Here is an 18,484-nt window from a genome sequence, read left to right on the forward strand (position 1 = left end):
TGTAGGAAGGTTATACTTTTTCATCCATAGATTCATGCGGAAATACCGTCTAGAATATAAATATGTTTTTATCGTTTTCTGCAGTAATTCCTAGAACGCTAGTTATAGGCCTAAACGCATAATATAGATTATCGATTGCAGTTTATTCGTGATACACGCTATATTAAAAAATGCAACTGAATACGATCCTAAACGTTATGACTCATCATGCGCGGATGAACGGGGGGGGGGGGGGTCGTTTATAATTCCGTGATCGTCAGTAAATGCTTTATGTAGTATGGGTGATATATTGATCAGAGCGGTTTGCATTAATAATAATAAACAATCACGCTGAAAGTAACGTTACTGTCCTCTTACCGTTTGCCGATGAGACTGGAGGAAAAAGATCCCACTTATTTGACGTCGATCGACTAGATCCATCTCCGGTTTGTATGGCGAAATAAACGCCCAAATCATATAGATTATTGAGTTATGGCAGTGATCCATATACACGGATGTGTGTCTAGAGTCCCGCAACAATATGTGACTGCCGGACGCATTTCCCAGATGCACAGAGATCACCAGAGATCCATTTCCGGTTGTAACTCGCCCGATCATCCACCAGGCGGCGGTATTGAAGCGTTGCACGGTTGTGCCGAGTCCCACTGTCTCAGCAGAGGCTGGGTGAGGGAATTATGAATACCATGGCGAAAAAATTAAATATGATCTCAATAACGTTGTACGCCGTGGAATGGCGGAATTCGCATGACCTAGAAACCCATCGTAAGCCGTTTTTGGCGGTGGATGTGTTAAGTGTGTGAACAACAAGTGTCACACCTTTCACCCTAGTCGCAGAACTGGACAGGTTAGGGTTAAGGTTAGGGTAACCCTAACCCTAACCCTAACCCCAACCCTAACCCTACCCCTAATTTAAGAAATGGCTAAAATCCTGAAAATGAATAAATATTCAATATGTATGGTGAGGACTGAAGTTAATAATGATATTCATGAAAGAAAATTGGAACAATACATGAAAAAGAAAATTGGAACAATACATGGAACAATACATGAAAAAGACTTTTACTTTTACTGAGATCGCAGTTTCGGTCACTAGGGAGACACGTAGTGGGTTGTTTAAAGGTTGACTTGAGGGTTAAACTAACAATAACCCTAACCCTAACTCTAACTTTATATCTTAAAGGGGAACTATTTTACTATTTCTTTCACTATTTGGGCACTTTTACACAATTCCTGTGAGTTTATGGAACACCTCTGTAATTATTATTATTTTTTTTATTCATTGTTTTGTATTTCTAATCAAGTACTCAAAAACAGCATTTTTCTACCTCAAGATCTTAAGCCATTTTGAGCCTGGGCTCCAACCACTGTGTGGCCTGATGCCACATGGGGCCACATTATTATGCAGCTGAGTCTCTCTGACATCACAAATCAGCACATTTTCAGATGACTCAGTGAGGGTGAATATTGTGAGAGGAGAATTGGAAGAATGCGCCAATATGAGAATTAGAGACATAGATCATATTAATATAAGTCCACATAGCTAGGAAACAATGCTAAACACTGAAAAAGCCATTTATAAGATAGTTCCCCTTTAACCATAACAATTAACTCATTGACTGCCACGCATTTTTTTCATCTTTACTGCCTGGTGACAGCGTTATTGACAATTTTTACGATGTTTGCGGACCCATCGTATATTCTATATTATAGCTATGGAGACAATAGTATGGCTCATTTGACAGGCACGATTTATACTCCAACAGGGACAAAACAGTTTATTTCTACATAACTTCGTTTGTGCGCTATACCACACAAAAAATCGCCCGTTTCACAATAATCCAGGCTGGTTTTCTAGATCATGAGATATAGAGTATTTTGTGCGGTATACGCAAATCTCACGGCTGCTCGCCAGAAACCTATATTATTGCCAGGTCAAAGGTAAACACGACCATGTTTCTTCACAAAGCCATCGGGGGGAGGGGTCGTTTTCCGACTCTGCGATCATTACAAAAGCATGTTTTTTGATGGGGTTCGGTAAAATATACGTAAAATAGACATTACCTTTGTCAGAAGGTAAACGACCTATGTTTCTTCACAAAGCCATCGGGGGGGGGGGTCGTTTTCCGATGCTGCGATCATTACAAAAGCATGTTTTATGAAGGGGTTCGGTAAAATAGACGTAAAATAGATGTTACCTTTGTCAGTAGGTACTCCACTCTCACTCCAAGTGTCTTGAATCAGAACAGGATCAATACATATAACGTTAGGTGGCCCTCATCCGTTCTTCTATAGTCTGCTCGGGCCAGACTATACCACAGAGCCGAATAGGTTTCCTCATCGGCCAATTTGACTATAGTATTTTTATGATTTACCAGAAGTGCTGAGTCCAACATAGTCTGGTGGAAACGCACCTTATCGTCCATAATCATCATCCATATAATCCGTTTTGGATTATTCATAATATCCAATAGTTTGCTCTAGGCGATCGCCATTATCGAACATTATATTGCTGTAGTTTGCTCAGTGCTGCCATGCCACTGCTGACGCTGCTGTGACTGTGTCCTAAAATCGTACTAAATTTATCTCAAATACAGGTTGAGAATTGTCCCTGTAAGTGTAACTGTAAGGGGGGGGGGGGGGGGGCTGAAGGCACTGTATTCATAGCTGGGTTGCACCAGATGCCAGGAGATAACAGCTCAGGGGGGCCAACACAACCACAGGGGGTCTGATTGATAGAAGGGGCTGTAGATAGAATATGTCACAAATACCTAAAAATAGGTTTTAGCTGAAGGGCAGGAAAATACAGCTCTAAAAGTTCAAAGGAGCCCGCCCAAGCCTGTGGTTGTTTTAGGGAAGACAGTGGTAACAGACAATGGAGAATGTTAATATACTCAGCAACAGAACAAAGACCAAAAGTCACACCTCAGTGTGACTAGCTTATAGTAGAGACAGCTGGTCTGACCCAGACCCCCAACTTGTTCTGAAAATATCTCAAGAATCATAGTATTATTTATCACAACTATATCACATTAATATGACTTATTAGATAAGATATTGGATAATATTACACACTGAATTAATCAATAAGTCATTTCCAGGTTAAAAGTAATTCAAATAAACCCCAGCAACAGACAGAGAGCTGTTTAAAACTATGAATATTATGAGTTACATTAAAACTGTGATAAGCCATGAATGTATAAATCCTTTTAACTGTTTTCAGCAAGTACACCAGTAAATATTTTCAGGAGAGGTCTCTCTGTGCCCGTGGTGGAATGTCAGAAGTAGATTTGATATTTTTTAATGTAAAAATAGTCAATCAAAATAGACTAAATTGTAAAACGTTAATTCTCTTAAAGGGAAAAAGGGGCAGGCTTATCTGGCTTGCCGAAGCGACACCTCCCAGCTCAGTGTCATTTCGACAAAGAGCTCGGAGGTGTGGCCTAGAGTTTATAGGAAACAGCACGGGACACAGGAGGGACACAGACACACAGAAGAGAACGGACGAAACGAGACGAGACCAGACCAGACACACCAATCGTCGTTGATGAAGCTTTTTCTATTCAATTTCAAGCATATTCCTGACTGAGTTAGACATCTGTACTTAGAAATAATTCGACAATTTGTGAACCAGCTACTGTTCATTTATCGGAATCCGACGGAGTACCATGTCATAGTGGACTTTGGAGGATCCATATAGATTCTAGTGTGCGTTTAGCTGAGGAAACTTTAATAAAAGCCCTCCTGGTATTGTACACACTACGAGCGACTTGTCGGCTGTGTTCATTCAATCTCCGCTCATCACATCTGCATCACCAGACCAGAAGCCTAGGCTCACAACAACGCAGAGTAGCCAGGAGCAGGTCAAGAGAACCATCCATATACGACAGGCCTTTCTCATCCTTGAGACGACAACTGCCCTAGTGATCCCTAGTGATTTGGTTACTCTCAGCCCATGCAGTTAATAAGGTAGGTGATACTGCCACCTGTCGGGATTCAATCGTCATTGCAGGTTCCAGCCACACTCACAACAGCCCACGTGAGTGTTTAGAATAAGAAAATAGAAAAAAAGGAACTAAAAACGAGATATTTCGTTTGTTGGCGTTTAACCGCTCAATGAGTTAAATTTAAAAAAAGAATTGTTTGTTAACGTTAAAACGTTCAAACGAATCATCATCATAGTAGTGCTGTAACCCACCCTAATGAGCAGTGTTGGGCAGTAAGTAACACGTTACTGTATTTCTTTCCCAGTAACAAGTAAGTAAGTAAGTAAGTAAGTAAGTAAGTAAGTAAGGCTTTACAATTTCCAAGTAATTATATTACAGTTACTAATTCAAGTAACGCTGGGTTACATTGTTGTCTGAATGCAATGTTTTTTTTTGTGCTCCTATAACGTTATATTACATTTATACGTGGCCCTATAGATGATGTCTGCATGCGGGAAGGTCAGAGCGAGGTTGTGTCGGCTACTAGCCAAAAAGCAGCGTTCAATGGCTGTCCATAATAAACTATGTGGGGGAACAAAAAGTTTTGTGAAATTCAACATCTAATTTGATGAAGCATCTGACACGGCACTTGACGCATAAAAAAACAGACGCTGACAGGGAAGCCTCTACCAGTGCCAGTGATGGATGTAAACAAAACAACACAAATTGCATCTAAGATCAGGGCAAACACCACCCGCAAGTGGAGAAGGTCTGAAGAAGCTCGTCACTGGGTATATCGTTGAGGAGATGTTACCTATTTCCATGGTACCCACAAAGAACAATGTCAAGCTGCCAACAGAGAAAGACATTTGCTGGCTACTTCGAGAGACTGCATATGCAGTAATGGAAGCTCATTTGAAGGCCAGACTCAGACAGACACTCAGCTGATATCTGGACAGCTAACAACAGAAGCTTAACAGGTTGTACATAACTTTTTTCAGAAGGGGTGTGTGTGTAACTGAAAGTAACGAGTAGCGTAACTAGTAACATAACACATTTTATACAAAGTAATCAATAAAGTAATTTTGATGACTTTTTAAAAGAGTAATCAGTAATAAGCAGTGATGGGCAAGCTACTTGGAAAATGTAGTAAGCTACACTACATGTTACTCTCGATTAAATATAGCTCAACTACAATGGAAGCTATCCCCAGATAAATGTAGCAAGCTACACTACAAGAACATGGCAAAAATAGCTAACTACATTGGCACTACTTTTATTTTATTTTTTTTTATGATCAAGTTTCCACCAAACAAATAGACAGGCAAAAAAAAGGTTCAGTTTGATTGTTTATTAGAAAACTGAAACAAGCCCTCGGTCTGGCTTTTTGTGTCATCATTTTAACATGAACTTGTATTATGTACAAAATGTTAATAAAGTATGAGGAAAGAACTGTGGAAACATAATAAATAAAAGGCCAAATCAATCAAATAAACACCAAAATATATACTCTCTCTATTGGAATGGAGACTTTTCAGCACAGGATAAACTGCCCACTTTATCAACCAAAAACACACTTCTTCAATATCAGAATTTTAACTAATAATAACTGTCTTACTGCATTTTACTCTTATGCTACCATGTCTATACTACCACCAACTATGCTAATATGTCTATACTACTACAGTATGTACTCAGAGTATAACACTCAAGCTCGACACTGCTAGACAAACAATACTACGTATCCTCGGCTGCTAGATATGTACCACTCCTGCTGACTTGTTGTACACTATTTGTAAGTTGCTTTGAATGAAAGCGTCAGCTAAATGACCAAATGTATTTAAATATGTAACTCACAAAACATTCCATGGCCCCAAAATCATGTGGGGACCCCCCCTGGAGGTCCTGACCAACCCACAGGTTGAGAACCACTGCTCTAGGTGATCTTTTCCCTCTAGTAGTGGTTCTCAAACTTTTTACACCAAGTACCACTTGAGAATGTAGCTGGCTCTCCAAGTACCACCATATGACCGACATTAAAATACAGTCTATTCAGCTATGCACAGTTCACACAGGAGGCAAATTTATGCTTAATAACGTTATTTATTGCATTTTTAAACCAATAAATACAAAAACACCTGTTCTCTGTATTTTAAATATCTCTCTCACACACAGCATGTTGTTGTCCATTGACAACTCACATACGCCTAATGGGAAGTGTAACTGAGGGGTACAATTCCCTGACTGTATTACTAGATATGATACTTACTACCACTACCTTTGTACTTAATATTCGGCCACCCAGTACACGGCATAAATATATTATCATGAACACTCTCACGTAGATGAAACGGATCCAACACAAATGTACGAATTAGAAACAGGTCTTTATTTCCTACACAGCGATGGTGTGTAGAATAAGCACTTAATCACTTAATTACATTTATGAATTGAAATAGTATGCACTTTTATGGCAAGGAGTATTCGTCGGTATATCAATAGATAATGTCCAATCTCTGAGGGCGCAGGTGGTAAATATACGACCTGGAATAGTTAAGGAATAACAGCAATGATACTTTAATGATTATAGGCTGGATACACTAGAGGGGGTTAATCCAGTCGCTTGTAAGCCGACAGGAGTAGGAGGGGGGGGGGGGGGGGGGGGGTAGAATCCAGCTGCCTCGTCCGGCCAAGGGTATCCCAGGAGAACCCACTGTAGTGCCGTTCAATGCGCCGGCGATCCTTGGACCACAGATGAAAGCAGGTGGACTCTTTGTGGGCCGGCTCTCTCCGGTCCACGGGGGAGAGATGTGGAGAGACCTCGTCTTGCAGAGCGTCTCCTCACCTTGCGTCCTCTCCAGGGGGGGGGGTTCCAACACACGGTAGTGTCGGGGGTCTTTATCCATAGAATAATCAAAGTATCCAAAGCATAATCCGTGCCTGGGAAGGCGGGCTGTCGTCGGTAGAATAATCCGGTATACAGGTCCACTCGCTCGTCGGCTCTGGGGCTCCTCGGGTGCAGCTTCACATAGGGTCAACCACCCTGGGTAAGCAGCCAGTTCTCTGCCCGAAACGATGGGGTACTGACTACGGTAGTATTCTCACCGCACGAAGCACTATATATTAACAGACTATTATTAGCTTAATAGACTACGTCCAACTCGACGATATAGTGCCAAATATGACTATTCAAATATTAATATACACGATGTCTCAATACCGATGGTAGGCCGAACTTGGCCTTACTCCCACACGTGGCATCGCGGGGAGGCTTTACGTCTGTGACTCTATTGGAGGGTAAGAAACTGGACTGAAAAGAAAGTCCTACTTTAGTAGCGCAGTATATATATACGCACTATGAACAAATAGTCCCATTAGTGGTGCGGTAGCCAAATTCCTACGCGGAACTAGGACTTGTTCGTACATGTCGAGCGGTACGTTTGAACTGGGTCTGAGGGGTATGGCAGCCTGGCACCAAGGTCTCGACCAATAGTAGAATGGAGACTATTATGGGATGTTCAGTAGGCTAGAATGGATATTCAATGCATATTGTACAAGGAATATACAAGGGATATCAGGGAATATTAGAGAATATACAAATACAATTAAATATATATATATAAATAAATATATATATTCGGTTTAATCTGGCCCTTCACAACAGGAAGGGTGCGCCTGTGTCTGTGAACAGAGTCCTTTGATGTCTGGGGCAATCGAGGTCAGCTTCAGTCTCAGGTCTGGCTCAGCATTCAGCCTGCTTCTGTATTTGGTTTTGATGACAACAAGTGAAGAGAAGCCTTTCTCGCACAGATATGTGGTCGCAAAAGGAAGGAGAAAGCGCACCGCTTTGTCAGACAGGGCAGGGTATTCTCTGTGTTGTTTTATCCAAAAGTCCAACAAAGACTGCTTTCTGAAAGCAGGCTTCAGTGTTTCATCACAAGACAACTCTATTAAACTCTCCTGCTCAGCCACAGTTAAGTCCTTTGGCATTGCAGAGGCTTCCATGCTGAATGGGCTTCTCATCCAGCTGTTGGCTTTGGTCATCACTGGAAAATACTGGCGGAACTGGCGGAACCTTGTCTGAGCGAGACAAGGTGTGCAACTATGTTGTCCCTCACTCCATCATCAAAGGCCAGCTCGTTGTCAGACAGAAAACTCTCTAAAGCAGGGAAAGCTGAAACATCACATGCCTTGACATTGTATTCAAAGAACTCCAACTTTTTCACCATTGTGTTGATTTTGTCCTGCACATCAAATACATTGATGGAGAGTCCCTGTAGTCCCAAATTCAGGTCGTTTAAACGGGAGAAAATGTCTGACAAGTATGCCAGCTGACTGAGCCACACTGTATCATCAAACACATCTGATAAGGGGAAGTGTTTGTCCTGTAAGAAGATTTGGACCTCTTTGTGCAATTCAAAAAGCCTCAAAAGCACTTTTCCTCTTGATAGCCATCTTACTTCTGTATGAAGCAAGAGTTGGACATGCGCGCTGCCCATCTCATCACAGAGCACTTGAAATAGGCGAGACTGCATCGGTCAGGACTTTATGAAGTTCACAGTCTTCACAGCAGAGTCCAGCACAGACTTCAAGTCATCTGGCATCTTCTTCACCGCCAGCGCCTCACGGTGGATGCTGCAGTGACTCCATCGCATCTCTGGTGCCACCTGTTGAACACACAGTGAGAACATTAATAACCAACCAACTTTGAAAAAATTTGCCAACCTGGCTAAACTGGCATATTTACAGTACATTTTCCATTATGCACTGTCTCTGTATTTTAAACCAATAAATACAAAACATTTCTCACACAGCAAATGAGAACATTATGGAAAAATTAACAACTGTACAGTATTTCATCCAAACACACACTCTATCTCTCCCTCCCTCGCTCTCTCTCTCTCTCTCACACACACACACACACACACACACACACACACACACACACACACACACACACACACACACACACACACACACACACACACAGTGAGTGACACACACACACACACAAAATGTGCCAACCTGGCTAAACTGGCATACGCCTACCTGTTGAATCCGAGCTGCTACTCCGCTGTGGCGGCCGGTCATAGCCCTTGCGCCGTCCGTGCAGACTCCAACACACCTTCTCCATTCAAGCCCATTCTCTTGCACAAACGCGTCCAGGAGCTGGAATATGTGCTCGGCTGTAGTTCTGGTCTCCAGTGGTTGACAGAACAGAATGTCCTCCTGAGCTGCACCATCATGTTCATATCGAACGTAAACCATCAAATCGGCCAAATCTGCAACATCAGTAGTCTCGTCCAACTGGATGGAATAATAGCGACTACTTTTAATGCGCTCAATCAGTGTATGTTTAACGTCATCTGCTATGGCTCCTATTCTCCGCAACACCGTGTCGTTTGAAAGCGGCACCAAGTTTTAACAGTTTGGCAGCCTTCTCACCACACATGATTTGTGTAATTTCTTTGGCTAATGGTAGACACAATTGTTCACCAATAGAGTGTGGCTTACCAGCTTTCACTATGCGGAGACTGGCACGATACGAGGCATCTTGTGCTTTGGCTGTGGGTGTAGAGCAGGATATAATTGTGGCCTTGCGCTTATTCAGGCCATCCCGGCTTCTTATGAAGAAGTCTTCCGATCTGTCTTTCAGCAAGGCGTGTTTGGTTGTAAGGTGCCGTTGAAGGTGCGATGGTTTCATGGATTCATTGCTAAGCACTTCACCACAAATAACGCACTGTGGCCTGGGCTCTTCCTCCGTCCCACCGCAGTTGAATCCAAATTTTATATAACTGGAGTTGTATTTGCGTACTGTTTTGTACCGTTTGTTTGTGGATTTCACACGTGTGCCGACAGAGCCACTAGCTGCACTGGCAGCACATTCAGCGCTGGAAGGCGCTGTGGATACCGCAGCTGCCCCTGCACTGCTGGCGGAGCCTGTGCTTGTGCTTGTGCTCGGTAACGGTTCACTGTCATCCTCTTCGTTCACTTGTTGAACTGCATTGCTACTGGAAATATTCTCCTCCACAGCCCTTCTTCGAGTGTCTCCCGTCTTGAGCCATTTTTGCAACATCCCGCCCTCATCACCAATAGCCTGATCTGATGTAACGTTAGATAATCATGCACGTGACACAGGTGAAGTGTCCATCTGACTCCGTCGGAAACAAACATTTATTTTGTTTGTTCCTAAATCTAAAAACAACTAAATAAATGTAGAACTTATTTTAAACCCCAATTTCAATAATCTCAAGCTCATTCGTTGTAGTATTTTGCTAGTATTACTGTACAACATATGTTTTACAATTGATTTTATTTCATTTTTGAAAAACATGCTATTTCAGGGACCCCTCCGAGTACCACCAGAAGGGGGCCCAAGTACCACTAGTGGTACGCGTACCACAGTTTGAGAACCATTTATGTTAGTTTGTTTTTTCTTTTCTCCACCCCCATAATATTGTTCATTTTCTGCCTACAGTGAAACATGATAGCAGCTATCTGTTAGTTAAATCTGTTGACAAAAAGTGCACTGACTTGTGTGCTGTTTGGGAACAGTTGACAATGTTTATGTAAAGCTTTTCATCAGCTTACCTGAATGTGTTCTCAAGTTAGTGCTGGTCGTGTGGGAAGTTGAGAGAAGCTTCGTTTTTGGCTGACACAATAAACACCTAAACACATATGTTTTAGGCGTTTTTTCAGTCAAACTCATAAATGTTTCCAGATAGGGCCATGGAGAGGCATTGTTGTTATTGACATCATCTTCATCAATGCCATCAGCCCTGGAAACATCTAATCCTTCTGCCATTTTGCGCGGACTGGTTCATTCATGGTCTGTGTTTTGATTTTTTTACTTCCTGGAGCTGGAGTGGCATGTCCCGCCCTATCCTGCCTCTGATTGGCCTACCCGTAATGTTTTGGCATAACCTTACCCAATCGTGAGTCGTCATACTCATATCTAAACCAACCAACCAATCATAGTGGGTTTTCTCCAATAGTATCCAGCTGCAGGACCGGAGAACACAACACTATCAGGGCCGAAGACACTTTTTTTTTTTTCTCTTTTTTCTGTTTCTCCGGACAGTAGCATGTAGCGTTTGATCACGCTACATCACTACTTGATTAAAAAAATAGCTGCACTACAGAGACCGCTACTTGGTTCAAAAGTAGTGATGCTACCATCACGCTACTGAGAAATGTAGTTAAGCTATGTAGCGTCGCTACTTGTAGCTAGCTACTGCCCATCACTGGTAATAAGTAACTAATTGCACTTCCTGAGTAACTTGCCCAACACTGTTAATGAGTGACTGAATATTTGTTTTGGCAATGATTTACATATTCTATGCTGAAATAAACAGCTATTTCATGATTCCACATCAGTGTTGGGTGTGATGAAGTGGCTAATCTAGTCCACGGGTGCAATGAAATAGACAGATATTGGGGCGCCCAAGTGGCGAACCACGTAACCCGCGTTCTTTGCCGAATGTCTTCCCTTGCTCTGTCTCCCATTTCCTCCTCTCCCTCTCTCTCTACCGGACTGCCCGGTAAAAAAAAAAAACGAAAAAAAAAACGCAGTAAAAATCTACAAAAACATATATATATCCCTTATCCAGTGACCCGTTTCATGGTTATAATATGTAATAACTAGCATGTAGTTGATTTTATTAGAACAAGGCTTTATGATATCCTCCACAACACATATATAAGCACAGCAAAACTATGTTTCACCATTTTGAAAATTCTGAAGGTATCTGCAGAAAAAAAGGTACGACTGTGGTGTTAGGGTTATTCTTGACCCCGGCAAGGTAAAACTATACTATACAGGTAAAACTATACAAAACTCATACAGTATCTGACCCCACCTCCACCCCCTTCCTCCAAGAGAACAACATCACAGTATGTGACCCCTCCCCCACCCCCTTCCTCCACGGGAATAAAAGATTTCTCGCCGTACAATACAGGTGTGACCCCAACTTCACCCCCTTTCTCAGCGACAACAAATGGAGATGTTGATACAAATAAACTTGACCTGACTTGACACCTGTTTTGCTCACGCACGCACGCACGCACGCACGCACGCACGCACGCACGCACGCACGCACGCACGCACGCACGCACGCACGCACGCACGCACGCACGCACGCACGCACACACACACACACACACACACACACACACACACACACACACACACACACACACACACACACACACACACACACACACACACACAACCCCCTCCCCTCCATGGGAACTCTCATGGGAACCTTTTTGGCCATCTTATGGGAGAGGGCATCAACGACAGTGCCCAGATTTTCTCGCAGAAATATCTATAAATACCTGAGTATTTATAGATATACCAATGTAACTATAATTAATATATATGTTAAACTTTTTTTCAGAAGTTATATTCTAATATTGTTCTATTATAGTCAGAAACCATTATTATCTATGGGTTTCACATTTAGTATATTATGATTGAACAACCTCATTTTCATCTTAAAAAATAAGGGACATGTGTCTCGGGGGCCATAAAATCAAATTACAATGGGATTATATGTTTATGAATGCATATAATGTTAGTTAAGATGTAGTATTAACTATATTGAGTGATACTCCTTTATTTTTAGTGGTCAGGACTGAGTTAGACCCCGGGTCAACATTGACCCGCTAACAACGGTCAGTGGTGCCAATTCCTAACACAACATGAGGGATATATATATATATATATATATATATATATATATATATATATATATATATATATATATATATATATATATATATATATATATAAAAAGTTAAATAGACAGGTATTTCATTATTCCAATCCGAAATATTGATAAATCCACTGCCATTGTAGTGTAACATCTTGTGGCGTCTCTAGAGTCTTATTTCTCTGCTTCACATGAAGTTAAATCTACTCTAAGTGAAACTGAAACTTAAAAAGCACACCAGTGGGGCAAGTAATTTACGTGGTGGAGCCTGAACACTGAATAACACTGGTATTGTTATGGTTTGTAACCGACCCCAATCGCACAACACAAGACAGGTATGATGGTTTGCCAAGAAACAGATATTTATTGAGAACAGGGAAAAAGGGCACTGTCCCTTTAAGGGAGAAAACACAAAACACTGGAATAACACAAGAGGGGAAGGTAAAGTGCCTTTAAGAGGCGGGCAGGAAAAGGGAACACTAAGGGAAGGTATAAGGGAACGCCTAGGGACAGAGGAACTAGAGACTAGGAGAACTAGAGACTAGGAGAACTAGGGACAGAGGACTAGGGACAGAGAGAACTAGGGACAAGGGACAGAGGACTAGGGACTAGGAGAACTAAGGACAGAGAACTAGGTGGAACTAGAAAGGGGAGAACTAGGGACAGAGGGGACAGAGGCCCGCGGAGGCGGGCTGGGGACAGGGAGGACTGGGAGGACTGGTGGGAAACATCTGGGCCACTCTGCAGAACAGAGGGGAGGGTTAATGTACAAAGGGGAAAAAACAGAGCAGATGCAGAATAGTCCAAATAACAAAGTAACAAAGTAAATACTATCTTCGTGTGAACAAACACACAGTGGGAGATGAAATGTCCAAAATAATATCCACGAGAGAACAAAACAGAGGCATTACGCTGGGTGAGTGACTTAACAGTCAAACTCACCCAGGAGGCACAACGCTGGGTGAGTGACTTAACAATCAAAACTCACCCAGGAGGCAACACGCTGGATGAGTGACCTAACAATCAAAACTCACCCAGGCGTATGCGTAATGGTGCAGGAACAGCAGCGGCGGCGAGGGTGTCGCCAACGGGTAGCTGGCTGTCCGAGCCGAGGAACAGAGTGCTGGAACAGCGGCGGTGGCGAGGGTGTCGTCACCGGGTAGCCGACTGTCGGAGCCGAGGAACAGAGTGCTGGAACAGCGGCGGTGGCGAGGGTGTCGTCACCGGGTAGCCGACTGTCGGAGCCGAGGAACAGAGTGCTGGAACAGCGGCGGTGGCGAGGGTGTCGTCACCGGGTAGCCGACTGTCGGAGCCGAGGAACAGAGTGGTGCTGGAACAGGCGGTGGTGGCGAGGGTGTCGCCACCGGGAAGCCGGCTGTCCGAGCCGAGGACAGAGTGGTGCTGGAACAGGCGGCGGTGGCGAGGGTGTCGCCACCGGGAAGCCGGCTGTCCGAGCCGAGGACAGAGTGGTGCGCCACAGCTTGGAGTGCGCGCCGGAACCGAGAGACGCATCTGGTGCGTCTGCGTGGAGGAGTGTGCCAAGCACGAAGGTCTGGAAGATGCGCGTCGGCGCGCTGAGGTCTGGAGAGCGTGCCAAGTTCGAAGGTCTGGAAGATGCGCGTCTGCGCTGGTCTGGAGAGCGTGCCAAGCTCGAAGGTCTGGTAGATGCGCGTCTGCGCGCTGAGGTCTGGAGAGCGTGCCAAGCTCGAGGGTCTGGAAGATGCGCGTCTGCGCTGGTCTGGAGAGCGTGCCAAGCTCGAAGGTCTGGTAGATGCGCGTCTGCGCGCTGAGGTCTGGAGAGCGTGCCAAGCTCGAGGGTCTGGAAGATGCGCGTTGCGCGCTGGTCTGGAGAGCGTGCCAAGCTCGAGCGTCCTTGGAAGATGCGCGTTGCGCGCTGAGGACTGGAGAGCGTGCCAAGCTCGAGGGTCTGGAAGATGCGCGTTGCGCGCTGGTCTGGAGAGCGTGCCAAGCTCGAGCGTCCTTGGAAGATGCGCGTTGCGCGCTGAGGACTGGAGAGCGTCTGCGCTGGTCTGGATGTGCGTCAGGACGAACAGCTGCGCGGGGGTCTGCAGTGGAACGCTGGGGTGCCTCCCGTGGAAGTACAGGGAGCGCAGACCAGTCTCCCCCACAGGCAACGGCGACAGCTGGCGAAGGCTGGAGCAAACATCTCGACGCCGGAGAATGGAACAGCATAGGCAGACAGAGGATCTCCCGAAAGAGTCTAGATGTTTAGAGAATATGACTCGGCAAGTATACAACACGACCCCACGCCGAAACGAGGGGAAGCGCCCTGGTATTTAAAGCCCACAGGGGAACTAATTAGCCTGCCACCACAGGTGCGAGAGGTAATTGATAATCGAACAGGTGTGGCCACTGAGAGTAAAGAACGAGAGGGTGGGGGCTAGAGAGAGTGAGTAGGGAATTCCTAACAGTAGGCTTAAAGAAGACAGAGAAAGTTGGTGAGCAGCGGACAAAACCTCACAGTACCCCCCCCTCAACGGGAGCCACCTGGCGACCCAAAACAAATACAGACAGAGTGGCAGGGGGCAAAACAAGACAAAAGGTACTGGCCAAGCCAGCAGGGGAAGCCACCACAAGAGTGGGGCTAGCAAAAGAAACAGGGTCGCCGAGGGGTAACTAGGGTAGCAGAGGGGCAACAGGAGGAACTGGCCTAGAGGAAACCGGGCCTAGAGGAACCGGGTCAGGAGGAACTGGGTCCAGAGAACTAGCCTAGAGAACTGGCCAAGAGAACTGGCCTAGAGAACCGGTCTAGAGAACTGGTTTAGAGAACTGGCCTAGAGAACTGGTCTAGAGAACTGGTCTAGAGGAACTGGTCTAGAGGAACTGAGGGGCAAGCAGGGTAGCTAAGGGGTAACCATGGTAGCACCGGGAAAGGGCTAGCAGAGGGGAAGGGTAGCCGCCAGGGCACCGAGCTACAGGGCCTATGCTAGCTGTACTGTTACATCAACATAGAGGCTGCGCAAGCTGCCGGAGCTAGGCTAGCAGAGGGAAAGGGTAGCTGCCAAGGCACTGATAGCTACAGGGCCTATGCTAGCTGTACTGCTACATCAACATAGAGGCTGCGCTAGCTGCCGAGCTAGGCTAGCAGGGGGAAAGGGTAGCTGCCAAGGCACTGATAGCTACAGGGCCTATGCCAGCTGTACTGCTACATTAACATAGAGGCTGCGCTAGCTGCCGGAGCTAGGCTGGCAGACAGGGCTGGACCAGCATGAGAGAACAAGCTAGCTGGAAGGACAGTCCTAGCTGTGTGAGATAAACTGACCTTGCTAGCTGAAAGGGCAGTCCTAGCAGTGGGAATACTGACCTTGCTAGCTGAAGGGCAGTCCTAGCAGTGTGAGATAAACTGACCTTGCTAGCTGAAAAGGCAGTCCTAGCAGTGGGAGAAAAAACTGACCTTGCTAGCTGAAAAGGCAGTCCTAGCAGTGAGAGATAAACTGACCTTGCTAGCTGAAAGGGCAGTCCTAGCAGTGGGATAAACTACACAAAAAAGTGGAGGCCATGCAGAGGGACCGGGTTAGCTGCTTGGGCCTGGCTAGCTACAGGGCCTATGCCAGCTGCAAGGCTGCATTAACATAGAGGCTGTGCTAACAGCCGGGGCCAAGCTAGCAGACTGGGGCCATGCAGAGGGAACTGGGTTAGCTGCCAGGGCATGGCTAGCCACAGGGCCCATGCCAGCAGCAAGGGCTGCATAAACATAGAGGCTGTGCTAGCAGCCGGGGCTAAGCTAGCAGACTGGGGCTCTGCTGAGGGACTGGGTTAGCTGCCAGGGCATGGCTAGCTACAGGGCCTATGCCAGCAGTAAGGGCTGCATTAACATAGAGGCTGTGCTAGCCGCCGGGGCAAAGCTAGCAGACAGGGCCATGCTGGTAGTAGAGGCCTAACAAGCTGCAGGGGGGTCAAACAGGGCTAAGAGGGGAGCTAAACAGGGAAGCTAAACAGGGCTAACAGGGAAGCAAATGGGGGAGTCAACAGGCTAACAGGGGAGCTAACCGGGGAGACCAACAAGCTAACAGGGGAGCTAACAGGCTAACAAGGAAGCTAGAGGGGAGCTAGAGGGAACAAGAAAAAAAAAAGGCAAACTCAACATACACCGTCTGTGCTGGCTGGGGTCGTCGATCTGGTGGGGTCGTACTGTTATGGTTTGTAACCGACCCCAATCGCACAACACAAGACAGGTATGATGGTTTGCCAAGAAACAGATATTTATTGAGAACAGGGAAAAAGGGCACTGTCCCTTTAAGGGAGAAAACACAAAACACTGGAATAACACAAGAGGGGAAGGTAAAGTGCCTTTAAGAGGCGGGCAGGAAAAGGGAACACTAAGGGAAGGTATAAGGGAACGCCTAGGGACAGAGGAACTAGAGACTAGGAGAACTAGAGACTAGGAGAACTAGGGACAGAGGACTAGGGACAGAGAGAACTAGGGACAAGGGACAGAGGACTAGGGACTAGGAGAACTAAGGACAGAGAACTAGGTGGAACTAGAAAGGGGAGAACTAGGGACAGAGGGGACAGAGGCCCGCGGAGGCGGGCTGGGGACAGGGAGGACTGGGAGGACTGGTGGGAAACATCTGGGCCACTCTGCAGAACAGAGGGGAGGGTTAATGTACAAAGGGGAAAAAACAGAGCAGATGCAGAATAGTCCAAATAACAAAGTAACAAAGTAAATACTATCTTCGTGTGAACAAACACACAGTGGGAGATGAAATGTCCAAAATAATATCCACGAGAGAACAAAACAGAGGCATTACGCTGGGTGAGTGACTTAACAGTCAAACTCACCCAGGAGGCACAACGCTGGGTGAGTGACTTAACAATCAAAACTCACCCAGGAGGCAACACGCTGGATGAGTGACCTAACAATCAAAACTCACCCAGGCGTATGCGTAATGGTGCAGGAACAGCAGCGGCGGCGAGGGTGTCGCCAACGGGTAGCTGGCTGTCCGAGCCGAGGAACAGAGTGCTGGAACAGCGGCGGTGGCGAGGGTGTCGTCACCGGGTAGCCGACTGTCGGAGCCGAGGAACAGAGTGCTGGAACAGCGGCGGTGGCGAGGGTGTCGTCACCGGGTAGCCGACTGTCGGAGCCGAGGAACAGAGTGCTGGAACAGCGGCGGTGGCGAGGGTGTCGTCACCGGGTAGCCGACTGTCGGAGCCGAGGAACAGAGTGGTGCTGGAACAGGCGGCGGTGGCGAGGGTGTCGCCACCGGGAAGCCGGCTGTCCGAGCCGAGGACAGAGTGGTGCGCCACAGCTTGGAGTGCGCGCCGGAACCGAGAGACGCATCTGGTGCGTCTGCGTGGAGGAGTGTGCCAAGCACGAAGGTCTGGAAGATGCGCGTCGGCGCGCTGAGGTCTGGAGAGCGTGCCAAGCTCGAAGGTCTGGAAGATGCGCGTCTGCGCTGGTCTGGAGAGCGTGCCAAGCTCGAAGGTCTGGTAGATGCGCGTCTGCGCGCTGAGGTCTGGAGAGCGTGCCAAGCTCGAGGGTCTGGAAGATGCGCGTCTGCGCTGGTCTGGAGAGCGTGCCAAGCTCGAAGGTCTGGTAGATGCGCGTCTGCGCGCTGAGGTCTGGAGAGCGTGCCAAGCTCGAGGGTCTGGAAGATGTGCGTTGCGCGCTGGTCTGGAGAGCGTGCCAAGCTCGAGCGTCCTTGGAAGATGCGCGTTGCGCGCTGAGGACTGGAGAGCGTGCCAAGCTCGAGGGTCTGGAAGATGCGCGTTGCGCGCTGGTCTGGAGAGCGTGCCAAGCTCGAGCGTCCTTGGAAGATGCGCGTTGCGCGCTGAGGACTGGAGAGCGTCTGCGCTGGTCTGGATGTGCGTCAGGACGAACAGCTG

Source organism: Notolepis coatsorum (assembly GCF_963971535.1).
Source record: "Notolepis coatsorum genome assembly, chromosome: 16".
Lineage (NCBI taxonomy): Eukaryota > Metazoa > Chordata > Actinopteri > Aulopiformes > Paralepididae > Notolepis > Notolepis coatsorum.